Raw genomic sequence first — 11390 nt, forward strand, 5'->3', positions numbered from 1 at the left:
ACTCCCTTCTGTCCCTCTCTATCACTCACTCCCCCTCTTTCTCTCTCTATTTTTCTCTACCACTCAATCTCGCCTCTCTCTCTCTCCCTCTCTCCATCTCTTCTCTCTCTCTTACCCCTCTCTGTCGATTCTCTCTTCTCTATTGCCTCTTCAACCTCTTCCCACTTGCATCCACCATAGCCACCACCTCTATCCTTCTTCCTCCGGCCGAGATAAATCGATGGCAACAAATAGCTGTTGGTTTTGGAGGTCGTTGGATCTCAGATTTGAGATCGTCGACGTGACAGCCTCGGTCTATCAGCTCAAGTTGGAGGAAAGAACCGATAAAAAGCAAAAGAGGTCGTCGGGGAAAGGAGGGATGCGGTGGTCAGGAAATTGGTCTGGCACATTTGATTTTTCCTGTTTTGAATTAGTTGAGAAGTTGCATACCAAAGAAAGTTTTGAATTTAAAATTTTTAAATCAAAACATGTGTTTTTAAAAAAAAAATCAAATTTTGATTTATGTTCTCAAGTTAGATACTAAACAAGCCCTTATTTTTTCGGTTTGAACTTTGAAGCCATTTTGATTTGAATGAACTTAAGTTTGATGTTAGTTTTTTTTTTTTTTTTTTTTTTTTTTGCTCTCTCCAAAAGCTACTCACTTTAAAGTTAAGCAATAAAAAGTGTTTGGTAAAACTAAAATATTATGTTTATTTTAAAAGAAAGGACCTATTGACAATAACTTAAAAAAAAAGCCTAATCGTTATTGGATATTTTCAATTCCTGTAATATCCTCATTAGTTTTTTCACGTGATCTAATTTATACTCAACACACATTTTATCCTAGTAGAACAAAGTGACTGCCACCATCTATAATTACAAACAGTAACCTTGCAGCACCACGACCATTACCACCCACCATTATTGTCACCACCACCACCACCAACACCATAACTGCCGTTGCTGCCCACCACCACCACCACACCACCACAATCATAACCACTGTACCACAATCACCACTAAAACCATAATCACCGTCACAACCATAGGTCCATAGGTTCCAGCCGAACGTGCCCAGGTCTAATTAGGTTGTTCTGATTTATACAATGCTTGATTTAGAATGTAGATTATTGTGCAAGTGGCTAGTAATTTGGTGTCATGCACTTAGGCTTCGTTTGGTAGCTCAGACTGTACTGAGTATTTCAGTTGGATAGAATAAATGGTCGTCGGATAGTATTGACTAAATTAATCAGACGTTTGACAATGGAATCAGATTAATTTCTACATTGGATAATACGTCGGATTATAATATTTTTTTAAAGTATTTCATAGAATAATTGTTGTTAAAATGAAAAAAAAAAATGAGAAAAACAGAGAAAAAAAATGAATTAAACATCATTACAGAAAAAATTTTAAAAATAAAAAATAAAAAAGGGATTAAACATCACCATCTTCCCCACGGAGAAATATGTTCTTTGAAACCCAGGCAACCATGACACCAACAACAACAAAAAAACCCAGCTATTACACCAACAGAAAAAAAAAACCCAACCAGCTTTCGATCTTGTTGCCACCTTCAATTTCTTTCAAATTCAGAAACCAATTAAAACCTCCAACTTTGCAAAAGCAACCTCCAAATTATAGAATCGATGGTCACTCGCGCACCAAACAAACTGCAATTTCGTGCTTTACAGGGAAATCGATGTTGCTCTCTCTCTCTCTCTCTCAGCTTCTAATCCATTCAAACTAAAAACCCAGATGAGATTTCTCCCATTCTGGTTTGATCTGCCACTATAAGTGTATGAACAAGAATGGCGTGATGTGGTTTCGATTCAGCACCTCTGGTTTTGTGTTTGTATCTACTAGATGTCGATTGGCAGTGAGGAGGGAGAAAGAGAGAGAGAGAGCAGTAATTCCTTGATTGAGGAGTTTGTGATGCGCAGGAGCGAGCGTTAGTGTGAACCCGACTAATTATACAAACGATTTGGGGAGGATAAGTAGCCGGGTGTAGGGTGTATTAAATTAGCAAAGGCAGACTAATTATCCGATGACCATTTAATCCAATCGGACACCAAACATTGTATTCCGTATTATTAGTACTATCTGGTGCCTTATAAGGTCCCTACACCCTCTTCCCTTTATTACGTGTAGGTCTTCCTAATAAATAGAATTATGTGTATATTATCGTATCATTTATCAGAAAGAAAGTTAGACATCACAGTAAATCGATCAATTTAACTCTATCACCCTTTCTTACAGTATCTACGTGTCACCTTGTAAAACAAAATAAATAATCGTTGTTCTAACCGAAATATCTGAATTGCATATTCTAACCAAAAGATCTGTAAATCTTATGTAAATCTTCAATTCACCACTTTTTTCTCATAATCTTTAATTACGACTGCCCCTCGCTTACCTTGAATATCTTCGTTCTTAATCTCATCCCTACTTGTATGTCTCATAATTGCATCTTCATAATTGCAAATTCTAACCGAAACATCTTTAAATCATCAGTTCACCGATTTTTTCACATCATCTTTAATTGCGGCTACCCCTCCCTTACCTTGGATATCTTGGTTCTTAATCCCAACCCATCTTGTATGTCCATAAACATCCAACGAAACACTCTTCTTCACTACTAATTTTTGCAACGTGTTGATTTTAACACTCATATAAACTACTGAAATTGGAAATAAGCACTTTGCAGCTAGAACAGTTGCAATAGTTCTATATTATACACACAGTACATTAATATTCCAGAATATTACCATCCATACATAAACTAATTAACGCTTTGAAGAACTAATTTAATCAGTGGTGGCTATGATGACCAGGCAACTTGTCCTTGATCTTCTCCAAGATACTTCTCTTCTCAGGTTCGGTTGTCACGGTGGAGAAATTTTTCGTTGTGATAGGAACATGGGTGGTACACCACGTGTTTTTAGGTAAGTGGTGGAAAATTTTATTTTTTAAGTTCTTAACTTTTTAAGACACATATCACACCATTTATATAGCGACACCTAGTGTACCATCTCATGTGACGGTCACACTGAAAAATCTCTCGTGACGGTGGTGGTTCTGACAGCTGTGGTTGCATGTCCATGGCCATGGCCATGTGTGTATGCTTGCTGCTGATCGTCCTTGTGCTTCTCCTCACCAAATTTGTCCTTTATTTTCTCTTTTAGCCCCTTTTTCTTCCTTCTCCCACCTTGCCCATCATCCTCCTCAGACTACAACCAACAAATTAAGACAATTACAAGACATCAACCAAATAAATCAAAGATTAAAAAAAAAACCTTATCACATAGCCAATTAGTACTACGGTCTGATAGTATTTCTCTTCATTTGTAAATAAAAGTCTTAAGTTCGATTTTCGTCAAAGGCGAATGTAAACTACATTATTGCTAGTTCATTGTGAGGCTTAGCCCACTCACCACTCCCTTAAAGGTAAATAATATTGTTTGTTCTGGAAAAAAAAAACTGTTTATAATCATTTTGTTTTTAGTTTTCTCATAGCACTCAAAAGAAACAAGGGTCTAGAAAACAACAAACCGAAAGCGTAAAGAACTTGTGAATAGAGAGAAAAAATAAGATATGTCTTGCACTCGAGCTTGAGCTACCAGAACGACGCAGTTCACTAGCAAGACTGCCATGGGGCTGCTGTTGTCTATGCTCACCGACACCATACCCATGAGATTGATCACTTGTTTGTTTGCCACCAAACATGCCATGCCCTGCTGCAGCTCCAGCACCACCCAGCGCGCCACCATGCTCTCCATACCCTCCATCTCCAGTGGGTCCGGAGGCAAGAACATGCATACCTTCACTGGTGTCTGTTCTGGTTCCGGTTCCTCTCATGGTGGCCACGCCTGTGAGGTGAATAGTGTTTCCAAGCTTGTCTATCAATTTGACAGGGTTTCCATGCTCGTCTGTGATCTACACCGGGTTTCCGTACTCGTCCCTAATTTGAGCCATTTGAATGATTGTTTCAATCTATTGATGTTCGAACACGAACAAATTTGAGGAGGGTTGGTCTTTCTTTAAAGGGAAAATGAATGACGGTGGAGAAAGCTTGCGTAGGGTTTTTGTTGGATGCTAAACACTTCCAAGTGGATCGAGAAGGGATGCAGCAACAACAAATGAAGCTAACGGCTAGTTTTTTAAATTGTAACAGCTAGTTAGTTTTTAGTGATAGTTTTTGACAAGTGTAAAGCTTAGATTAAAAGCTCCAATGAAGGGCAAAGATTAGTTTTGTACTATCAGGTTGTTGTGGTTTTTGTCAACTAGCTCCAATGGAGATAAGGGCTGACTGTACACACCAAAACTCTATTGACACCATATATATATGAGTGCTATGTGCTGCTGCAATGTAAGACTGCATATAGCCGAAATTCCCCTTCCATATTCCTGTGAAAAACATTACCATTCTCCATAACAAAAACCTTTCAAAACAATCATACAAAACATTAACTTTATAAAACACTAACATGGTATTAAAGCTTAGTTCCTAATCTCAAAAATCTAGGCATTGTGGAATCTGTGTTTGGGGTTGTTCAGGTAGAGGCTGAAACCCTAGGTGTCAATACAAGTCGAAGATGAAAGGATCTGGGAGTGGCGATCTTAAAGCTCCAATCTTTGATGGAGAAAACTACGACTATTGGAGGATCCGGATGACAACCATCTTCAAGTCGTATGATCTCTGGGAAATGGTTCAACATGGATATGAACTACCATAAATGGAGATTGATGCTCTAGAAGAGGATCTTACAGAGAAGCAGATAGTTACACTGAAGGAGAATAGGATGAATGATGCTAGAGCGTTGGGAATCATTCAAGGGGCTGTCTCAGACTTCATATTTCCCAAGATAGCAAATGAAGAAACTGCTAAAGCTGTTTGGGATACTCTACAACAAGAATACAGAGGATATGTGAAGGTACAGAAAGTAAAACTCCAGTCTCTTAGACGTGATTTTGAATATACACGCATGAGAGAAGATGAGCCACTTAAAGACTATTTTTCTAGGCTGTTTGATGTTGTGACTCAATTGAAAACTTATGGAGAAGAACTGCCTAATGAAAGAATAGTGCAAAAGCTTCTAATTAGTTTGACTAAGCCTTATGACTCTATTGTGAGTGTGATAGAAGAAACCAAGGATACTGATACACTCAGTGTGCAAGATGTGATGGCTTCTTTGAGAGCTTTTGACCAAAGGCTCGAAAGGCATGCTGATGGGACAACTGAGAAGGCTTTCCAGTCACTTAACATAGGGTCTTCTAGTCATTCTAATCAACATCAAAACAGACCGAGGAAAGATTGGAAAGGAAAAAATAAGAAATGTGAAGGAAGACCAAGTGGGGAGAACAGACACAACAGTGGAAACAACAGTGGTGGTGGTAAAATCAAACCATTGTGCAAATACTGTGATAAAGCACACTTTGGTGAATGTTGGTTCAAGGGAAAACCAAAATGTCACAAATGCAATAGATTTGGTCACCTGCAGAAAGATTACAGACCAAATACTACTCAGCAAGTGAACATTGCAAATCAAGTACAAGATGAAACAAATGTCTTTTGTGCTTTTAGCGCCAGTGTTGTAAAAGATAGTGAAGTTTGGTATATAGACAGTGGGTGCAGTAATCATATGACTGCCTACGAGTCTTTATTGACAGACACTGACATTACATACACTGGAAAAGTAAAGATGGGAAATGGCAATACTGTGGAAGCAACTGGCAGGGGCACTCTCATCATAGAAACCAAGAGAGGAAGAAGACACATTAAGGAAGTCATGTTGGTACCTAGTCTGGAGGAAAACCTTTTAAGTGTTGGACAGATGATGAAACATGGTTATTTCTTGCAGTTTGGAGATACTATGGTTAAGATATATGATGATAGAACTCTGTCGAATCTGGTTGTGAAAGTTCAAATGAAAAACAGAAGCTTCCCATTATTGCTAAAGTGCTTGGAAGAAGTGGCAATGAAGGCAAACACAATTGACTCAGGGAGATTATGGCATAAAAGATTTGGACACTTGAATGTGCAGAGTCTGAAAAACCTGCAGAAACATGAAATGGTGCAAGGTTTGCCCCAACTGGATGAAATGAATGAAGTTTGTGAAGGCTGTGCATTTGGGAAACAATACAGGGACAATTTTGAAATTGGAAAGGCTTGGAGAGCTGCAAAACCACTAGAACTAATTCACACTAATGTGTGTGGTCCAATGAAGAATGCATCCATCAGTGGGAACAAGTATTTCTTGACTTTCATAGATGACTACTCAAGAATGTGTTGGGTATGTTTTATGAGATTCAAATAAGAAGTCTTTAATATTTTCAAGAAGTTTAAAGCACTGGTGGAGCTGCAAAGTGGGTATCAAATCAAGAAGATAAGGAGTGATAGGGGAGGTGAGTATACCTCACTGGAGTTCAATGCTTTCTGTGAGGAATTGGGTCTAGAAAGGCAACTCACTGTAGCATACACTCTTCAACAAAATGGCACTGCAGAGAGAAAGAACAGAACTATAGTGGAGATGGCAAAGTCAATGCTGCATGAAAACAAAATGCCCTATTCATTTTGGGAGAAGCTGTGAACACTGCTGTATATATCTTGAACAGATGCCCCACCAAGGCTTTGGAGAAACAAACACCATTTCAAGTGTTCAGTGTAAGAAAGCCTGGAGTCAAGCATTTGAAAGTTTTTGGCTCTGTGTGTTATGCATTTGTGCCATCACAACTCAGACATAAATTACAAGAATCCAGCAATAAGTGCATCTTTGTTGGATATGGTACAAATGAGAAAGGCTATAGATTGTACAACTTGAAAACTCAGAAAATCAATCTCTTAAGAGGTGTGATTTTTTATGAAGAAACATTGTGGAATTGGGAAACAAAAGCAGTGGAAGAAGACAAAGTATCACTGCAAATTGGTGTTACTGAGCAAAGAATTGCACAGAATGAAGTGGTGCAACTCATGAATCTGAAGAAAGAAGCATACAAAGCTCTCAGATTTCACCATTTCAAACTCCTCAAAGTTCACAGAACTCAAGTGCAAGTTCAATGTCTCAACAGGAAGAGCAACAAAGCTTAAGCTCTAGCTCGGGATCAACACCAATTAAGATGAGAAGCTTGGATGAAATCTATGCTGCTTGCAATTTTTGTGTTACTGAACCAGAAACTTTTGAAGAAACTGAAAGTGACAAGGCATGGCAGATAGCAATGAAAGATGAAATCTCAATGATAGAGAAAAATGGAACTTGGATCCTAGTTCATAGGCCAAGTGATAAACCTGTGATTAGTGTGAAGTGGGTCTATAAAACCAAGTTGAACTTGGATGGATCAGTACAAAAGAACAAGGCTAGATTGGTGGCCAAAGGCTACTTCCAAAAGCCTGGAATTGACTTTAATGAGACATTTGCACCTGTGGCTAGACTAGATACAATTAGAACTCTAATCGCATTAGCAGCACAGAAGGGTTGGCAGCTATACCAGTTAGATGTTAAGTCTACATTCCTAAATGGTGTGCTAGAGGAAGAGGTTTATGTGGACCAGCCACAAGGTTTTGAAGTCAAAGGGTCCGAGAGCAAGGTGTATAGACTAAAGAAGGCACTTTATGGCCTGAAACAGGCACCAAGAGCATGGTATAGTGAGATTGATGCACATTTCACTATGTGTGGATTCAAGAAAAGCCTCAATAAAGCAACACTCTACATCAAGGTTGAAAACAAGTCAGAAATTCTCATTATGTCTATCTATGTGGATGATGTGGTCTTTACTGGAAACAGTAAGAAAATGGTGGATGAATTTAGAAATGAAATGATGAGAAAATATGAGATGATAGACTTGGGGTTACTTCACCACTTTCTTGGAATGAGGGTGATCCAAAGATCAAGTTGCATTTTTATTCATCAGATGAAATATGCACAGACACTACTTGACAAGTTTGGTCTCAAGGGATGCAAACCAGTAAGCACTCCCTTAATTGCAAATGAAAAGCTCAGAAGTGAAGATGGAAGTGAACTGGTGGATGCAAGTCTCTACAGAAAAATAGTTGGCAGCTTGCTATATCTCATAACAACAAGACCGGACATCATGTATGCTGCAGGCCTACTATCAAGATTCATGCACAATTCTACCAAAACACATTTGGGAACTGCTAAAAGGGTTCTTAGGTATGTGCAAGGGACAATCGATTTTGGAATCAAGTATGAGAAATGTCAGACAGCTATATTGGTCGATTTCTGTGATAGTGATTAGGGAGGCAGTGAAGATGACATGAAAAGCACATCGGGGTATGCATTTACATTTGGCTCTGGTATGTTCTCGTGGGCCTCTGTCAAGCAACAAAATGTTGCGTATCAACAGCTGAAGCTGAATATGTAAGTGCTGCAGAAGTAACATCTCAAGCAATCTGGTTGAGATTTGTTCTCAAAGATTTTGGGGAATTGCAGGTTGAACTGACTAAGCTAATGTGTGATAATACTTCAGCAATAGCAATGACAAAGAATCCAGTATTTCATCAGAAAACACGACACATCAAGAGGAAGTATCATTTTATTAGAGATGCGATACAAGAGAATGTTATTGAACTAATGTACTGCAGAACTGAAGATCAGGTAGCAGACATCTTTACAAAAGCACTACCAAAAGAAAGGTTCACTTACCTCAAAAGCCTACTTGGAGTCAACACCAGGAAGAGTTTAGAGGGGAGTGTTGGATGCTAAACACTTCCAGGTGGATCGAGAAGGGATGCAGCAACAACAAATGAAGCTAACGACTAGTTTTTTAAATTGTAACGGCTAGTTAGTTTTTAGTGATAGTTTTTTACAAGTGTAAAGCTTAAATTAAAAGCTCCAATGAAGGTTAAGATTAGCTTTGTACTATCAGGTTGTTGTGGTTTTTGTCAGCTAGCTCCAATGGAGATAAGGGCTGACTGTACACACCAAAACCCTACTGACACCATATATATATGAGTGCTATGTGCTGCTGCAATGTAAGACTGCATATAGCCGAAATTCCCCTTCCATATTCCTGTGAAAAACATTTCCATTCTCCATAACAAAAACCTTTCAAAACAATCATACAAAACATTAACTTTATAAAACACTAACAGTTTTGCATGTCACAGTGCGTTGCATGTGTTATGACATATGCAGACAACGTACACAAATAGCACCGCCACGTTTGATGAAGGTTCCACGTGTTAAGTGGGGGAGGTGACATATGCTTATAGATGATTGTGAGTTCTGGATTGGGATTGACATGAATCAGATCTCTTGTGGGACAGAAAAACGATCAGTTATATATCCGCTTGAATTCATGATTTTCAATCTTTTTAATTTGGGGTATCTAAATAACTAGAATGCAAGTGGGCATACATTTGTTTAGAGTGATCTTATGCCCCTCCACTATTTCTATTTCCCCCTCTATTAATATAAATTGGTTGTGAGTCGAGACTGATTAGTGATGGCGTGGTTCGGTTTAATTTGACTTGACTTCAAAAATGTAATTGGAACAAAATTAGCATTCAACAATTTAGTTGAGTGGGATTTTATCAAATTAATCAAAATTGATCCAAGCCAAATCATTGTTAGTTGCTTTTGTTCAGTCAGTTTAAGCCTATTTTAGTTCACCGATAAAAAAGTCTAATATATTTGAAGAGTTTTAAGCTTTTAAAGATTCATATATATTACACCGATAAAAAGTGTTGGGAGACTTTTAGGTTGAGGTGGACTTGGGCTTCAAAGAACGTCCTTTTGTCTCCCTTAGTTTGGATTCGTACCAAATTCCGGGATATCTCGAAAGAGATAGCTTGTCTTAAAAAATACCCTGGTAACATCAACGACTCAAAGATGACATGATTGATCAAGATAATGACTTACTCAAGTCAAGCGTTGTGTGGAAGCTAGAAGATTATCAGTTTACATGAGAGCGAAGGGATTTGCATAGTTGCATAGCATTCTTGGCTGGATAATCTAGGCTTTTCTAAGGTGATAGCAAGGCTTCTAATGGTTTGAGATGTTTGATGGAAGGCTGTGGGGATTGCTAAGGTTGCATAAGTGGTGATGCTTGAGGCTTGAAGTATGCTTCTGGACTAAATGGAACTCTTTAGGCTTATTTCTTTGGTGGTTCTCTCCTTCGCGTTCTATCCTATCTCTCCCTATATTCTACTTGTGTGTTCTAACTCCCATCCTCTGTTCAGTGTTACCTATCGTCTTTATGTAAGTGAAGGGCTATTCTCTAAGTTCCAAGAGAATCTTCCTTTGTGGCTTGGTCTTCCCCTTCTTTCTCCCTAGGCCTCATATTATTCCCTTTTTGGTGTAAGATAGCTGCATTATTGAGACTTGCAGTTTGCTTCTTCCTAAGACGCGCCTTTCCCAAGGCGGTTTTCTGCATGCGCTAATTCTGGTAATGCGCCTCACGGCTTTCGCGCGTTGATTGTCTGTGCAGGTTGGGAAGGGAAAGTCAGCATTAAATGATTGACTTGCTGTGCTTAACATACATTCAATGCAAGAATCTAGTTTAGTTCTAACTAAGGGAGTTGGCTTGCTAGGGAAAGGGATAAACTAGGCTAATTCTCTCTCAATGATTCTTCCGTGAAATACAAATGGTATGTGCTTGGATTTTTGGCCCCCCAAGCAACCTAAAGTCTTCCATGACCTCGATTCCACGTATACCCGATAACATTCCGTAACCATCCATACCACAATCCACTTGACAAGCCCTGAATATGTGACTTGGGCTTAGCATGACAATAATTAACATGAGGAAGCACGGCATGATGAATAGGTATAAGCATGGCGTTAGTATCTGGCTTAATCACCGTGTAATGGCATGTTTGTAAATATATTCCTCTTCGATCCCTTGCCTTGGCATGTATTTGGGCTTGAATGTAGGCTTTGCACGACAATTGGGCCTTGAGACTTGGTTGGATTGGTGTGTGACCTTTCTAGGCCCCAACAAACAGAAAAAAAATCCAATATATTATAGGGAAATACCTAGAAATAGGACAATTCCTTAATTTTGGGACAAAAATAGGACATTTCGAATATGCACATGACATGCACAAAAATCAGACAGAAATAGAATTTTTCCTACACCTTAAAATGATTTAATTGCCCTCGTATATAAATGAGTTATTTCCTCTCATTTTCTTATTTCTCTCTCTCTACTCTTTCTCTCCCTCATTCTTTCTTCTCTCACTTCCTCCCTCATACACCCCCCTCTTCCTTTCTCATTGTGCACACGGTGTGTAGTTGTCCCAACCAGCACCGTCTAAATCGAAGCCACCATAATTTCATCTTGTCCTCACGAGTCCAAAACACCTAGCATTGTCACGAATCTCATATTCAATTGTTGGGATCGAAACTTAAGCAGACCACGAGTTTTCCGGTCATTTTCTGGCAGCACAGCAA

The 11390-nt window shown here is 38.8% G+C and overlaps 1 pseudogene; it reads right to left on the reverse strand.

Annotated features, from left to right (window-relative positions):
* Nucleotides 1-2790: 2790 nt before the first annotated feature.
* LOC126623915 (late embryogenesis abundant protein-like) lies at nt 2791-3954 on the reverse strand (annotated as a pseudogene).
* Between the last annotated feature and the right edge of the window lie 7436 nt (nt 3955-11390).

This window comes from Malus sylvestris, chromosome 5, assembly GCF_916048215.2.
Source record: "Malus sylvestris chromosome 5, drMalSylv7.2, whole genome shotgun sequence".
Taxonomy (NCBI): Eukaryota; Viridiplantae; Streptophyta; class Magnoliopsida; order Rosales; family Rosaceae; genus Malus; species Malus sylvestris.